The sequence below is a fragment of the Pteropus medius genome, unplaced genomic scaffold, assembly GCF_902729225.1.
Source record: "Pteropus medius unplaced genomic scaffold, Ma_sr-lr_union100, whole genome shotgun sequence".
NCBI lineage: Eukaryota > Metazoa > Chordata > Mammalia > Chiroptera > Pteropodidae > Pteropus > Pteropus medius.
In genome coordinates this window covers 2,777,172-2,795,385 of record NW_024340695.1, presented here as the reverse complement: position 1 = coordinate 2,795,385, position 18,214 = coordinate 2,777,172, and the positions used below count along the sequence as shown (strand labels likewise).

Here is an 18,214-nt window from a genome sequence, read left to right as displayed (position 1 = left end):
CAATTTGGGATCCCATGGTGGGCAGACTCTAAGGTGGTCCTCTCCATCCTCATCCCTGGCTCCTATGTTCATACCTTTGTGTGATCCCCTCCACTTCAGTATGGATGGGATTTTGTGATGTGCTTCTAATCATTACAGTATGATAAAGGTGATGGAATGTCACACACGATTACATTACATAATACAAGATTCCCTTTGTCAGTCAGCTCTCCTTGCTAGCTAGTAAACAGCCACACTGGGGAAGCCCATGTGGCAAAGAACTGTGGTGACCTCTAGGAACTACAAGCAGCCTCCCAGAGCTAAGGGTGGCTTCCAACCAACAGCCAGCATGAAGCTGGACCCTCAGTCCTACATCAGCAAAGAAACCAAATCTGCCAATAACATGAGAGAGCTTAGAAGTGGATTATTCCCTAGTCCAACCTCCAGATAAGAATGCAGCCCAGCCGATATCTTAATTGCAGCCTTGTGAAACCCCAGATGGAGGACCCAGCCAACCATCCATGCCTAGATTCTTAACCCATAGAAATTGAAATAATAAATACATGTCATTTTAAGCCATTGTTTGTAGTGATTTGTTGTGTAGCAATAGATAACTAATACAGTTAATTGCACGATTAAACCAATCTAAAAAAGTGAGTTGGGGAGAATTTCTAACACCCAGGAGAGAAGCCATGATCAAATGAAACTGTCAAATAAACTACTGCTTTACCTGACTTGTAGCAGATGTGCATCCCTGAGCACTGAGATGTCCATGGCACCTGCGGTGATGACATAGAGCATATGTGGTGACACAGGGAATCTAGGCTCGCCCTGGGAACGGGCTTGTAATCAGTGTACAATGTAAAAGCAGTGGAGATATACATCAAAGGCACTGACTCCTCCAATAAACCACTTGTGTTTTTCGCCACCCAAACTCTATTATTCCAATTTCTGGAATCCTACTTTTCTTCTGGCAAACCACCTTTCCTCCATGCTCAGACCATGTTTCTGGTGAAGCTCTCTCTCTCCACCAACTCCAGGAGTGACATGTGACTTAGGCCTGGCCGATCAAAGCATTACACTTCCCTGATTTTTGTGATTACTTAGGTTTGCCATATAATTCAAGCCAAGCCAAGCAAATCCGGCCAATAGATGCTAACCCCAGGAAACTTTTTTTTAGTTGCCAGAAAGTGTCATTTTTTCTCCACTGGATTATAATCTAATAGGATGTAAATCAGGAGCTCTGGCAACTACCTCGCTACATACGAAGCCAGAGAATAGAGCCAGCCCAAATGGAAGCAGAAAAAAGAGATTGGAGGTGGAGGGTGGTAAACAAGGTCCCAAAGATAACATTTCAACTCTTGGATAAAACTCTTCATGAACCAGGTTTACTCCCAATTTTATCAATTCCTTTTCTCACCCCCTATTCTTTGTTTAGAAGAAATAAATTCCCAATATAATTTGAGTTCAATTCAGTTGTGTAAATTGCACTGTTTCTGGGACACAAGCAATATTGCCTCAATGCCATTTTATGGCTAAGAGGAAGTCCAGTCTTGCAAAGAGAAGTATCAAGGTTAAGATGCAGTGGTTCATGTACAAGCAAATCTAGCACTGATCAAATGAAGATAACTGTTTGTTATAATAGGTCTCAATGAAGAAGAACTTTTCACCTTTCTATACATAAGTGTAGCAATAGCTGCTTTTTGCAGGATCAAAACAGAATAAACACTAGGTAGTCCCAGAAAAATCTGAATTTCCCATTTTGGTTTTGAAATAGGCTCTGATATTACACCTTAAGAAGATAATACTTGAAGTTTTGACTTCATAACTGTTTCTTTTCCCCAAAACTGATTTTTGAAATAATATAAAAGTTTGTGAATTCTTTTCATGAACAAGAATGTCTCCTGTGATAATCCCATACCTGAAATCCTTAAGCAAAATATTTTCAAAATATCAGAAACTTTCAAGAACATCAGAAATTTCAGAGTAATAACCAAATAGTATTACTGATGACCAGATACTAACAAGCTTGTGCAAAGCCACATTGCACAATCAATCCACCCAACAAACTCTTCATCCCACCCCATGGCTTGTCCATTTACTTTTCTATATGAAATGGAGGACCACCCTATATAAAATAGTGCTCACCCAATTCATTTTCCCCCTTATTCTGCTTTACTTTTCCACGTGGCACAATAACCTGACATATTATTTCTTTGTTTACTTAATATCAGATATGGGTAAGACTTAGTTGTCCATTTTGCCTGTTACCTATCAGTTCCAGAAAGTCTCAGTTCACCTACAGATTCTAGCTCTTGCACAATTATTATGGACTACTTCAAAATCTACACAGCTGCCTGAACAACACTTTAATTACTATATTGGTCAAGGTCCAGTCAGGAAAACAAAAACCACAATAGGTATTTCAACAGAGGGCATTTATTATAGAGAGTTGATTCTATAGGTATTAGGTACTGGATGAATAGAAAGAGGAATATAGAAACAACCCAGAGGTTGTAACTGCAGGAAGCAGTTCCCATCTTTCTAGCTGGGCGAGCAAAGGAAAGTAGTCAAGGTTATTAGAGACTAGAGCTCGGGAGTGAGACCCTATAGATATGAGGCTCGGACATCTGAGGAGGGGCCATCACATGGCTGCGGCAGGTGGTTCAGGATCTCAGAAGAGCTCCACAGAGTTTGAGCTCAGACATCTGAGGAAGGGAAACCACCCGTGCTGTCACCTCCAAGTGAGTGACTGCTGAAAGAAGCTGGAGACTAGAATCCAAACTGCTGATACCAGTGTAGGTTGTGCTGGGGCACCCATAACAGGCACAGTGAGTAAAGGCAAAAAAAAAATATAACTCCTTTCTCCCTTCCTCCCATCTTTCAATATCCCTCTAAGGCTTCTTTAGCACAACATAGGAGAATAACTACTGGCAAAGAAGAACACTAGTTAGTGGGATTCCAGCCCCAACAACAAAAGCAGAATATGGAAGAATGGATTTGAGCCGAGAGATTATAGTTTAAAAGCCAGCACAGATCCTAATGTATTTCTCTAATTTCATTTTCTTAGGGAGGAAAAAAAAACAAATTTCAAATGAAATGGTACAATGGTTGACTCTCGACTGTGTTACCACTAGCTCTCTCTTGTAAACCTTGTAGATTAATCTAGAGTACATTAGATGAAACTTTGGGTGGTCCATGAACCCATGATATTTCATTATAAAATTTTTTGATATATCATGTATGTATTTTCCAAATAAGTAGGTTCATAACTTTCACTACAGTTTCAAAGGAGACTGTAACCTCCCCCTAAAATTGGTATCTCTGCCTCATGTTCTCATTCATTCATTATTTAAACTTGCTATGGAAAACATAAACAACTCTTAAGATTGTTTTAATGTCTTAAGCACACTATTGGTTATAACTCTCTTGGTTACAGGGAAAAGGAAAAGGAAATTGGAACCACCTCAAGAAAAGTGGGGGAGGGCAAGGGAAGCTATTCAAGGGATCTCAACCCAAGAAGAAATTACCTAGTGAAAGAAAGGGGCTCAAAATAGGACCATGTCTTTTATACAGCCCATCAAAATAAACTGCAGTATATGTGCTCAAAGATATATTTACATTGTAGAATTATTTTTAATAGTGAAAATTTGGAAATAAATTAGGTGTTTATAAGAAGGGATAAATTAGATCAACATAAGAATGGATAAGTGATATGTTTAGATTTGTTGTACTCCTAGTAAAGAGAGAAGGAAAAGGAAACAAAGGGGGAACTTCAATTATATCTGTCCAAGATGGCTTCTTTTTTTGGTTGTTAAATTAGTTTCAGCTATACAGCACAATGGTTAGGTATTTATATATTTTATGAAGAAATCCCCCTAGTTACTCTAGTACCCACCTGGCACTATATGTAGCCACTATAATATTGTTGCCTATATTCCCAATGCTGCATTTCACTTCCTTGTGACTGTTTTGTAACTAATTTGTACTTCTTCATCCCTTTACCTTTTTCACCATGCCCCCCACCCACTCTCCCCTTTGGCAATCATCAGTGTCTTCTGTTTATGTCTGTGAGTCTGTTTGGAAGCAACCTAAGTGCCCATCAACAGATGATTGGATAAAGAAGTTATGATACATATAAACCATGGAATATTATTCAGCCACAAAAAATGAAATCCTACCATTTGCAATGACATGGAAGGACCTAGATGTTATTCTGCTGACTGAAATAAGTCAGAGAAAGACAAATACTATGTGATTTCACTTATATGCAGAATCTAGATGACTTCTTTAAAATAAATTTGAATTAAATATGGAAAAATTTTAAGATGTGGCAAAGTTAATGGTGGGTTTGTGGGTGTTTGTTATATCATGCTATATTTTTCTGTTTTTGAAATGTTTCATAAATTTAAAAACCAGGAGCTATAAAGGGCACTAAAAACCCCATTAGCAATGGCCTAGACCACCCCTGAGCAGAATTAACAAGAGCTCAAAGGGAAGAAGAACTTATGATCACATCTCAAAAACTCCCTCCATTATATGGTTTCTTTTCAGAAGCATGACTCTCTCTTCTCAGGAGCAGATATTGGAAGAGAATGGGGGGAGGGTGGGGGGAGGGGGACAGGGAGAAAAGGGATTTACCAAAGAAAGGAGAATAAAAGAGGAGGAGAAGAGAAGAGGATAATATCTCTGTGGTATTTAGAAAGATAAATAAACATACAAACACACAGGTAAGACTCTCTCCTAAGCAAGAAAAAACAAGATAAATGAACAATACATAGATGTCTAACCAATGTACTATATACTTGAAACTAATTCAAATAAATAATTTTTTAAAAAAGATAAATGAACAAAAGGTCTTCTTAAGTATGCGGTTCCTACCTAGCTCCAGCTTCTTCCCCCATGAGGCTAGATAACTGCAAGAAAGAAACACCTGGCTCCATTACTGTCTGACTCTCAAGGCAAGGAAAACTCCTGAGCTTTTTTATTATCAAGTAATTCTATTATTAAGGAAAAATTCTGGTTCCTTGGGAATCATTAAAATAGAATTTAAGCTTATTTGTGGTATAACTTACCTCTAATTCCTATAATCCATTCCTAATGATGATAAGAATGGCAAAGTAGAAAATAGATTTTATTTTTATTTATTTAAGCCTGTCCTTAAAAATATTCTAGCATCTGTATAACACCCAGAAATCAAGGTAAAAATTGATTCTATATTTTGACCATTTGTATAAATTACATGTTATAACTTCTGTCCATATAGGATTTTGTTATAGGCCTGATATTTCCTTTGAAAATGACACAAAATTGCAAAATAAATAACAATGGCAACAATCTTCTTGCCTTAAATGCCAAGGCTCTGAAAAATCTATGTCAACTTGTAGCATGTTGACTAATACCTAGCTTTTCTTAAACATGCAAGTCAACATATGAAGAAAATTAACTTCATAAGGCTTTTAGAAAACAAATTTTGGAGATTTTACAGAATACTAAACCTTTTTCATGGGCAGTTCTGGATCACCGAGAAACATGACAAATGCTATCAAATGAAAGACTAACAAATGAGGATAAATTTAACCAAAAATAGGTTTACTTTCGAGAAAGCACTTGTGCAATGAAAAAGCAAAGTGCGAGTATTGCAAATAAAGGAAAAACAGGATGCAACATTATGTGTAGTAACACACCCTATTGAAAGGCAATAAAGCCTGTATGACATAAATCTATTGCATTGTATTGCCTGATACCATTTAGTCTCGATCTCCACAAGCCATCCAAAGGTCATCAACAGAACAAAATACCTTCAATCCATAAAAGTTTGGGACTGACCAGCCACTAAGAACACTGTAGGATTTTCCCTTCTATGTCATATTAATCTTGTAATCTGATTGAAAATTCAAATTATATCACCCTGATTTCAAAGCCTACTGTTCTACTTTTTAAATCCATTCCATGTAACCAAAGAGTGTTTCTAAAGTTCCATATGCCAGTATACTTGGAACACATTAATTCCATTAGCAGGCTATTTCAGGAAATAGTGAGCATATTTCTTGGAAACAAATACATGTGGTTAAAAAACAGCCTCAAAAAAAAAAAAAAAAAAAAGAAAGTATGAGGTGAAAAACTGAAAACAAAAGACAATTTTTAAATGCAATTAGAACTCCTTCCCATCACATATCAAAGGTGTCAGAACTGCCTCTCGACTGAGATTTTGGTGTTGTGGATTTGGGTCTTTAAACCAAAAAGCCTATCTTGAGATGGCACTGTAAGGAATCTATCTGCCTCTTAATCATAGGCAACTGCTAAATGAAGTGTATCTATTTTCTCTGTTACATTACTATTGGCAACCAGGTCCTCAGTAAGTGCCCAGAAATGTTTCCATGGTTACAAAAAGCATTCAGCATCCCCCTTGTTTTGGGCCAATTTAGCTTAAAATCTATTGTGGAGAAAAATATGGCACATTAAGGAACATAAAATCAAGACACAGCGTTATGAAAAGAATTCAAGGTTAAATGGGAAAAGCAGGCTTGACAAGGCTTTTTAAAAAGTGCATATAAATCACTGATTAAAAGGCTTCCTTTGCTGAGTGTATCTCCAAATACATCTCTTGAATAGACTGCAAAGCAGCCCATGTACTGTGTCTGACATGATCCCTCGGTATAAAGGGGAAAATGAGCATGTGAAGATAATTTAAGACTTAACCAGCACATAAAATTTAAAAAAAAAAAAATGTTTTAACATTCACAGAGCTGAAAATTCGGTTCCTAGTATCATAGAGCCCCAAGGTACTTAAATATTTTAAGGAAAGAGAGGAATAAGAGCTTTTGTTCATTTGCTATAGGCATTTGAAGTAAATTAGTGAGCTGTATCACACTAGGGGGAGAGAGAAAGGGACGCTCCCTAGAGGCAACTTAGCAAAGCTCTTCCATCTGAAGTCAAGAGTGAATTGGAACAAGGGGACTGTCTCATTCTAGGTCTCTGATGCATTCCCAGCTCCCAGTGCTACCAAAGAGCCAGGACATCAAAAACATTTTTGCATTCTCTGGAACATATTAAATGAATGGTATAAGCTTTTCAATAATCTGAAGGAGAGGCCATAGCTTATCCTTGTGTATACTGGTCCATTCACCTTTCCCAAATACAGAGCTTTGTACTTGGTAGGCATTCAATAAATATTTAATTAACTGAGAAGGGCCATCATACAAGACCTCTCTATAAAGAAGTGTTTCTCCCTATATTTACCTATGCATACATATCACTCTTTTACTGTTCTTATTTTCACTGTGAAGCAGAGAGAAGTAGAGAGATTTGAAATCGTAATGTTATTAAGAACTAATTAGTACACTTTCACTTCCAGGAAGATAGTTGTTCTTTTCCATATTCTTCCTCCCACTTACAACCAAAAACCCTAAACATTGCATATAAAACAAAGATTAAAAGACTAAACAGTACAGAGAAGAAGGCAGACTGGCTAGGAACCATGGGACTCAAGGAACAACATGGGGTGAGTGCCCTAGGTTTTTTTGCCTTGAAGATGTCAGACTTGAAGATGGAGAAGCTGGCAACCCAGAAATGCCAATAGGCATAAACAAAAAAAAAGGCCTTGAGAAAAGCTTGCTCTCTCTACACAAAAGACCAGGGAAGGTATACCCCAATACCTCCACGCTAGGGTGCCAAAGTAGGTCATTTAGGGATCCAGAACTTTCATTCTTGATGGTCAGTGATGACCATCTTGTACCCCACAGTATCAGAAGACACCCCATGAGGAGCCTGGACTTCTACCTAGAAGTAATGAGGCACTCCTGCCTCTTCTGACTTGGGTGGTGTCAGAAGTCAGTGGAGACTCAGGATTTTTACCATCACCGAGCAGTAATAAGGCTAACCTCCGCTCAGTGTTAGTGGAGACCACATGGGGAGATGGAACTCCCATCCCAATCCAGCCTTAATGAGGAGCACCCCTGCAAGGGTTAAGGGAGGCAGAGAGGGAAACCTGGACTTCTGCGTTTATCTAGCAGTAATAAGTTGGTGCCCCATTGCCCTTCCAGAGCCCTGTCAAAGACTCTCTTTTTGAGATGCCTGTTTGGGGGAACAACATCAAAATAATGACAATTATTTCTCCTTATATATCAATATTGTTTTATACACAGTTTCTTCTTACAATCAACTATAATAGCTCTCTAACATATACTCTTTCCTCAGATTTAGACTCCAAACTGATGCTAGAGTTATTCTTCTAAAACACAGCTCTGTTGGTATCACTCTTGATTAACATCTTTTTGAGATTCCCAACTGCTTACAGGATAAAAGCTAAATCCCAACTGCAGCCTAAACCATACCCTCATGATCCATCCCTGAAAATGTCATGCTTCTCCAAATGTTTGTGTCCTCATCATTTCCTCCAACTGGAATGCCTTTCTCTCTCCATTCACTTGTTAAATTCTGACTCATGCTCACAGTTTGCAGTCCTACATCATCTGCTCTGTGGAACCTTCTCAGATCACCTCTGGCAAAATTATCCCAAAAGTTACCAAGTACATCGTTATTATAACTTTAAACAAACTTTTTTTATAGGACTTGTTATATGTGACAAGCATGACAGGCATTATAGAACTTTAGGGAAAACCAAGATAATTCTCCTCTCAGACAGACAAAAACCCCTGCAAAAAAAAAGAAGTCAAAAATTACCAATATTGGGAAATAAAAAAGATCATTATAAACCTTACAAACATTAAAAAGATAATCAGAAAAATCTATGGCCATAAATGTAACAAAATAAATGACATGAAAAAAATCCTTGAAAAACAAAAACTTCCAAAAATCACTCAAGAAAGACTTATAACTTGAATATTCCAATACATACTTAAAAAGTTGAATTTGTATTTCAAAATCTTCCCACAAAGCAAAAATTTCCAAGTTCAGTTAGCTTCAAAGGAAAATTTCAGCAAATACTTAATAAATAATACTAATTGAATACAAATTTTTCCAGACTATAGGAAATGAGAAACATTTCACAACTCATTTTACGAGGCCAGCATTACCCAGGTACCAAAACCAGACAGATGTTGCAAGAAAAGAAAACTATAAACTAATATCCCTAATGAAAATAAATTTAAAAAAAATTCTCAACAAAGTATTAGCAAATCAAGTCTAGCAATATATGAAAAGAATAGTATACTATGACCAAGTGGATTTTATGCCAGGTATGCAAAACTAGTTAATCACTCAAAAATAAATCAGTGTAATTCATTTCAACAGACTAAACAAGAAAAATCATATGATCTGCTCAATAGATGCAAAATAGCATTTGACATAATTCAACACCTTTTCTGATAAAAACTCTCAGCAAATTGGAATAGAAGGGAATTGCTTCAATATCATAAAAATCATCTACAGAAACCTACACATAACTACTAAGTAATAGTGAAAGTCAAAGCTTTTCCACTAAGCTCAGGATCAAGGCAAAGATACTCACTTTCATCACTCATTCAAAATGATAATATAGTGTAATCAGTCAAGAAAAAGAAAAAATAGACATTGATATTGAAAAGGAAGAAATAAAACTGTCATTTCTCTCACAGATTACATTATTGTCTATGTAGAAAATCCCAAAATTGCAACAACAAAAAAGTTATTAGGACTAATCACTAAGTTTAGACAGGTTGCATAATACAAGGTCACTATTTAAAAATCAGTGGTATTTCTAAATAATAGAAAGTAGCCATTGGAAATTAAAAGTTATAAAAGTATTATTTATAATAGTATCCAAAAAAATACTTAGGTATAAATCTAACAAAATACATAAGAGACCTGTATGCTGGAAACTAAAACAGATTTAAAAAATTGAGAACTAAATAAATGAAGTGATATACCATGTTCATGGATTGCAAAACACAATATAATTAGCATATCATTATCTCCAAACTTATCTATAAATTCAACACAATTCCAATCAAATTCTTAATAATTTTTTTTAAAAAAATAAGCTTATTCTAAGAATTATATGGAAAAGCAAATAAACTACAACAGTCAAAACATTTTTTAAAATGTAATAAAGTCAGAGGGGTCACACTACCTAATTTCAACACTTTTATTATAAAGCTATAGTGATCAATACGGTGTGATATTGGAGAAAGAATATAAATATAGATTAATGGGAAAATATAGAAAGTCCAGAAATAGACCCACATGTATATAGATAACAGGTTTCTCACAATGATGTCAAAGCATATAATGGAGAAAGGATAGTCATTTCAACAAATGGCGTAGGAATGATTGAAAATCTATATGGGGTGGGGGAGGAGAAAACTCATCCATATCTTGCATTATGTAAAAAATTATCTCAAAATGAATCATAGCTCTAAACATAAACCCATAACTTTGAAATTCTTGGAATAAACCATAGGAAAAAAAATCTTTGCGGCCCTAGGTGATACAAAGATTTCTTAGATATGATACCAAAAGCACAATTCATAAAAGAAAAATGTGATTTCACCTAATTACAAATCTCTGTTCTTTGAGGGACATTGTTAAGAGAATAAAAAGACAACCCACAAAACAGGGAGAAAATATGTTTAAATCATATACCTGAAAAGTAACTCACATTCAAAATATAGACATAACTCAAATCTCAAAAATAAGAAAACGAAAAAAATTCAATAAAAATGGGCAAAAGATTTGAAGACTTTACCATGGGAGCCTACAGATGACAAATAACTACATGAAAAGGTGCTCAATGTCATTAGTTATTAGGGCAATGAAAATCGAAGCCAAATTGGGATGTTAAAATCTATGAAGGATCTGAGATTTTACCATACTTGAATACAAATGAGTTAACTTGCTTCAGTTTTATGAACATTGGCAGAAGACACAAGACTTCTGGGTCAGAGACAATGAATAATTTATTACAGCACAGCAAGCAACATGAGCAATGTCAGTTGCTCATTCTCCAAGTACCACAGGGGCAATGCAGATGCAGGCCCAGACAGATTCCATGCATGCAGTGGGTATATGCATACCAAGTTTGGAAAACCTCTATTCTTTGCAAGCAAATCTGCCTAAACTTTGCCCTGAAGAGAGACATTAAATTTATTGGACAGAACAGCAAATAAATCTTCCCTCTGCTCTGGAGTGAGACACTATCTCTGTCTTTCAAGGCTCTCCGTCATACACATATCCTTGAAAAGATAATCCAAAATAAAAGATGTGACTGTGCTCTCAGGACATGTAAAAACGCAAGAGACCAATGGAGAATTATCTCCCAACATCAGCTATGACTACATACCCATGAGAATGGCTTTAAAATTTTTTTCAATAATAATAATATCCCAAAGTGCTGGTAAAGACATGAGTGACTGGAAGTCTCATAGATTACTTTTGGGAATACAAAATGATACTTTGGAAAACAGTAGAATTTTTTTTATGAAGTTAAGCACATACTTCCTATATGATCCAACAATCTCACTCCTAGGTATCTCCCTAATTGAAATGAAAATTTATATTCACACAAAAACCTGTTTTGTAAATGTTTATAGCAGCTTTACTCATATTGCTAAAAACTGGAAACAACTCAACTATCCCTCAGCTGACGAATGGATCAACAAACTGTGGTGCATTCATGCAATGGAGTACTACTCAGCAACAAAAAGAAGCAAACTACTGAAACACATGACAACATGGATGATTCTCAAATGCATTATAAGTGCATTACGAAAGAAGCCAGATTCAAAAGGCTATAAACTGCACAATTCCATTTATATGACTTTCTGGAGAAGACAAACAATAGAAACAGGAAATAAATCAGTAATTTCTAGGAGCGGGATATAAGGAAACGGATTGACAACAAAGGGATTTGAGGGAATTTTTTTGAGGTGATGAAACTGTTTTATACCTTGATATGGCAGTGGTTACAAGAACCTGTGTGTTTGCCAAAACTCACAGAACGGTACTAAAAAGGATAAATTTTACTGTATGTAAATTAATATCTTTAAATAGAAAAAAAGAGTGAGAGTATATGTGGAAACTCTAGAATCAACTTTCCTGAGCTCTGCCTCTTTCTAAATGTGAATCTTGGGTATACTCTCTCTCAAACTCTCTAAGCATCAATTTTCTCAACTGTGAAGTGAGAATAGTAATAATATTTGCCTCTTACAGTTGTTAGCTTTCGTGTTGCTGTTACATCATTAATTATTATTTTTTGTCCTATTATATACCTAACATTGTGCTTGATGGTAAAAATATAGAAATGAATCTATGATATGACCCCTGCCTTCCAGGAGGCTACAATCTAGTGAATGGATAAATCTAGTCTCTTGAATGGATAAACATAATTATTTTACTGCCATTAATTTACAAAAATTAACAAAAGCAAGTGTTAAATACCTACTGAGCCAAAATTGTAACAATTTTAAGTACAGTTCAACTTTAACAAGAATTTTCTAAAATAGAAATAGAAATTTCAAGTCAAACTTAAGAAATCTTATTGGTAGTCCAGATATTTCTATAATTATCTCTACAGGTAATTTTAAAACACTTAAAAGTGTATTTATTTATAGTTTATCAGATCAGATTCAGAAAGAATATCATTCTACCTTGTTTTCACTAATTTATTCTAGCACTTACTATTACTTTGAGTAAAAGTATCAAGGAAGTTTTATAGAAAGAATAGAAAATTGTTTCCTCATTTTCCCAGACTTCATATATCTGCATAAAACATTTCCTTACAAAGATAAAGCTAAAAGGAATCATGAAAATAGATGAAGAGACTATGAAGTATTCCAGAAATAGCTGTTCCCTACAACAAGAAGAGAATGAATTGCTTCACCTTTATATTACATAACCTGTGAAATGGTGAAAGTGAGTTTGTGGGTTCTGTTGCTCTATATTAATAAATAGCCTGTGTGAGCTATATAGTATAACCACACATCATATATAGACACCTAACATCGTTCTCTGCATATCATATACCTCTCTGTCTCTCAGCCAGACAGAATGTCCATTTTTTAGGCTCAGAGTATTAGAAGTATGAAAATTTTATGCCAGAATATACTACAGCTGCTTTTACAGGATGAATTACAGTTTCCTCATATTTATTATACATTTATTGCAGGCCTATTATATGCTCAGTTCTGACAAGATAAAGGTCTATACACAATTTGTCTTAAACATGCCTTTTCCATTCAAGGCTAAAAGAAAATCAAGTTCTTCTTATTTCAAAGATTTCCTATCTACTGTCATCTCACATCACGTCTCAGTGAAACATTGTGAGAAGTGTTCTTAAAGTGTTATCAACTAAAAATTTTGCAACAAGTATGGCTTTTTGCACAGGATTTCACACTGAATAATATAGTAACATCTAGAGATTCCTAACCTAGTGAAAAAAAAAAAGAGAACAATTTAAAGGATATTTTCAAAAGCATGACATATGTACAAGGTGCTTCTCAAACAGAACCCACAAACTCATTTTCATCATTTCACTTGCTCAGACTATTGTTTTGGAATATGGAGCTCACAAACATGGATTTTCCAAAGTTTTATATATTGAAAATATTCTTAAGGATTACATCTCTCAGTAAGAAGCTAGCATATGGAAAAGGTATATGAGAGAGAAAAATAAAATTCATATGATAACTAAAACAAGTCAAAATAAAATGAATAGAAATGTTCTTTGGAAGAACCCAGAGAAAATGATTACTGACTAGCTTACCTTGCTTTTTTCCATTAACATTTTCTAAAATACCAGAGAGCTGGCTCTCAAAGCCACGTTGAAGGCCACTCCTTTGCTTTTCAAGGTGATGGTCTTCCTCAGCAATAGAAGAAAGCACATGCGGTAGCTTTTGGTCATCAAGGGTCTGATTGGGCCACTGGGACATTATGGAACACGAGTCTTTTGCATGTTGGCTAAGTCTAGGGCTTGAACTTTGGGCAGAGTCCTGTAAATCACTATTACAACAGGAGAAATGATCCACTTCAAGAAACAAGGAATTTGTGTCCTCTTGACTCCAATCATTGCTTTGTTCTTCATTTTCAAAGTAAGTTTCCTGCATCTGCATATCATCTAAGTCCTGGTCTAACTTGTCACTCAATTTAGAGTCTTGTCTGCTTAAGTTAACCAGTGAGGCAGATAACGCATCTCCTGCTTGCTGGAGAGCTTCATATACCCGGGACATCCAGGAAGAGAGAGGCTGGAAGAAGTTCTGAGCATCCTGAGACGCCATGGCCAACACCATGGCCAGCTATTTGATGTCTAAAGTTCACTTGTTCAGGTCCTTCAGTACTCTGGACTTAATGTGAACTACAGAATAAGCATGATGGGAAATTAAACTGGAGATCTCTTAGTGGTTGTGAATATTTCACTCTCAAAACTTCTCAGCTGAAACAGAGGAAAGAAATACTTACACCTGTTAAAGTTACAACTTCAGACCCATCACCAAATACCTACAATCAATGTTAAGCAGCAATTGGGGACAAAAAGAGATCATCCTTGAAATCTTAGGGCAGCTAAATAAAAATAACTGTGACAGTATAAACATAAATTATTTCAGTGCCTATTTACGTCCACAAGCATGTGCAAAATTTCCATTACTAGTAATCAGCTCTATTCATGTGAACTGAGAGGTCTATCCCCATAGACCACACCTAACAGTGTGAAAAGAATAAATGGCTCTTCATTAAAAAGCAGTTAGATATGACATTTCAAAATACGAGAAAGGTTGGATGCTTCATCTATGAACCTGCAGATCCCAGAGAGCTAGCTAATAAGCATCTCTGCTTCATGAGAAAAAGATTTGTCCTTTCAAAGGAAATGTGTGACTGAAATTAAGAAGCTTTTAACATATCTTAAAGTAGGATTTTATATTTTTATGCAATTTCTAGAAATTATATCTATTCTTGGGGAGCAAACAACCACTGAAAAACTGAGGATGGCAAGTGGATTATGCAGCTTACTAGAGATACATCCCTAGCATCTCATTGCCTTTGTCTATATTCCAACCTCCCCAAGACAGCCCTCCACAACCTGTGAGACTCTTGAGAGACACTTCTTCCCACCAGATTTACAAACTGAAGGAGGTAGCTAGAAGACAACAACAGAGCAACAGGGCACAATGAAGATTCAAGAGCTAAATATCTACACTTTTACATATAAACGTGCATACAAACATACACAGAAATGTGTGCATACATATGCATATGTATGTGTTTTATGTGTATATATGTATTTAAATATCTTATTGTCTTTATGCTTCTCATCAACAGCTCAGGATAAATGTTATGAATGACAGTAGAGCTTAAATTCACTGCTCATACTTAATTACACCATTTCTTTTATAGCAACAGCTTCCTTTTGACCAAATCTACCAGCAATCCCGTAAGTTTCAGCCCTCTTGACCTCAGGGTACTACATTTGATATGACTGCCTATATTCTCCTAAAAATTTCTCTTTGGCTTTTGTAATTACCATTCACGCATGCATTGACTCATTCAATAAACAAATATTGATTAAGTGCCTATTAAGTGCTGGGCACAATGCCAGGTATAAGCTAACCCTGAGGTCTCTTTCCCCATGGAGCCTACATTCCAGTTAAAGGGAAACTGAGCTCTCTCCACTTTCCCCTTATGCTGAATAATTCATGTGTCTGTCTTTTAGGCTCTTCCTTATCTTCCCACCAGCTACACACATGCAACCACTCATGTCCTCTGGTTTCTCCTCCTCCCACTTTATGCTCATCAGCTGGGAGAATTGACCCGACCATAAGTCTCAATGAACATTTTTTTTAAAACTCCAAAATATACATCTCCATCCTTCAGCTCATCCCTCTTTTTAGGTTGTATCTCTGGTTATCTAAGCCGGTAGTTCTCAAATTTTGCTCTGTCAGAAGCTGGTGAGCTAATAAAAGAACACAGAGGCCCAGGCTGGTTGAAGGAATAAGTCCTGGACCTTTGTATTTCTGCCAAGATCCCTAGGTTAAGGGTCCCTAACCCCAGGGCCAAGGACTGGTACCAGTCATGGCCTGGTAGGAACCAGGCCACACAGCAGGAGGTGAGCAGCAGGCCAGGGAGCAAAGCTTCATCTATATTTGCAGCCGCTCCCCAGCGCTAGCATCACCACCTCAGCTCCACATCAGATCATCAGACGTTAGATTCTCATAGGAGCACCAGACCCAGCTGCCAAAAAGGTTGGAGACTGGTGTCATAGGTAATTCTGATACCCAATGAGAAATGCTGAGAAATGATAATCTAAGGGAATAGCTACACTTGGGTGTCTCGCCAAAATCTCAAATTCATCTCATCAAAACCTGGCACATCACTTTTGCAACAAAGACTGTTCAACACTCTAGACTCACAACCTTCTAGTGATTGTGAATTTCTTCAACACTTTCTCCTTCCACTCCAAGTTCTGCTAGTTTGGGGTATATAAAGACTCTCTTCCATTATATTTTGTACAGTGATCAACTTCCCTGTTTGGTTTCCATTTCTAGTCTTCCCAAGCCTAGATTTGCTCACCATAACCTGATCTGGTATCAGGTTTATCAACTGTCTCCTCCCCTAGAATGGAAGTTCTGTGGAGGTCAGGGATTGATCGGCTGTTCTGTTCTCTAATTTACCTTGAGGACCTAGAATAATACCAAGCACATAGTAAATTCTCAATAAACGAATTAACAAACCCTATTTAAAACTGTGCATAGGACAGTGCCTGGCATATCACATGTACTCAAATTTGTTAAATTGATGAATACATCAGAATCGTTGAAAACATCTGAATGTTACCACACAAATTGCCTGCTTGGTAACACTGAAGAGTTCTTTCAGCATTTATCCCACCCCATTCCACCACCATAGTTGTTTTGTTTGTATTTTCTCCAAAAATATTTTGCTTAAGTTAATATACTTCAGGGCATCCCAGACCCAGAAAGTTCTCTGAGAATGATTGGGTTTAGTCTCTACCAATGTCCTTGAAACTTTTTAAGACAGAAATGACATATCTTCCTCAGTCATCCAATAATCCTTTTTATTGTTTTATTATAAAGAGAAAACTTTGTTTTCATATGTAACTCAATTTTTTTTTTTTTAATTTAAGCAAGCATTTTCTTGTCCAATCTTTGAGCTAGGAATAGCCCATGCTCTCAGTCTCATATCTCCCTGTCTTCCAGAATCTCTGTCCATCAAACTCCAATGGCAAATTTTTTAAATCTTGGTCTTTGGCCATGCCACCCTGAACAAGCCCAATCCTGTCTGATCTCGGAAGCTAAGCAGGGTCGGACCTGGTTAGTACTTGGATGAGAGACCACCTAGGAAGACCAGGTGCTGTAGGTGTAAAAAATTTTAAAAATAAATTAAAAAATAAGGGATTGTAAACTGACAAGGTCCTTGCAATAGGTGAGGTCAACCAAGGGTTGCCTTGCCTAAAATCAATCAATCAATCAATCTTGTATCATTCCTATAGTTAAAAGGAAGGAAGGAAGGAAGGAAGGAAGGAAGGAAGGAAGGAAGAATGAATGAAGGAAGGATGAAGGTGAAAAGGAAGGAAGGGAAGGAAGGAAGGAAGGGAAAGCCGAAGGAAGGAAGAAGAAAGAAAGAAAGAAAGAAAGAAAGAAAGAAAGAAAGTTGAAAGAAAAAGAAAGAAAGAAAGAAAAGTTGAAAAGAAAGAAAAAAAGAAAGAAAGAAAGAAAGAAAGAAACCACCGGCTCCCTATTTCTTATACTGCAAAATTTGAACACTGGCAAACATTTATTCGTGTTTATTGACACAGAGGCTTTTAAACTTAATTTTAATGCCTCAAATTCACTGCAGTCCTCACTTTTCTCTGTTCTTTATACCCATTTGTTTCACTCATTTCTGTGTAGCCTCCTTTATCCCTGGAAACATTTGAATGTTTAAATCCTACCCTAAAGAATAAAGTTTACCTTCTCTACTAGGGCAAACAGGAGAAGAGATGCTCAAAAAAATTTAATAATAATCACAAGCAAAAAGACAGATGCTCAAAAACAACCTAAATATCAGCACCATTTAACTGGCCTTTAAACTAGAGGGGTCCTCAAGGCCTCCTGTTGGGTGTCAACTTTTTAATTTCTGAATCACTGGTATGAGGAGGTGTGGGGAGTGCAACAAGGCAGTGGGAAGGACTTCAGATCAGCAGCTATTTATTAACCAGATTGGAACTGTTTCTACATTTTCACAACTCACAGAGCCATATCTTTTGTCCTGACTGAATGTGCATGATCTGTCCCCAATAATACCG

The 18,214-nt window shown here is 36.4% G+C and overlaps 1 protein-coding gene and 1 pseudogene across 1 annotated transcript in view; one reads left to right on the top strand and one right to left on the bottom strand.

Moving 5' to 3' along the window:
- Positions 1-18,214, bottom strand: part of SYT16 (synaptotagmin 16) — a 200,621-nt gene that overhangs the window by 68,420 nt on the left and 113,987 nt on the right. The gene's annotated exons all lie outside the window — the stretch shown is intronic.
- On the top strand, positions 17,171-17,289 carry LOC120603978 (uncharacterized; annotated as a pseudogene).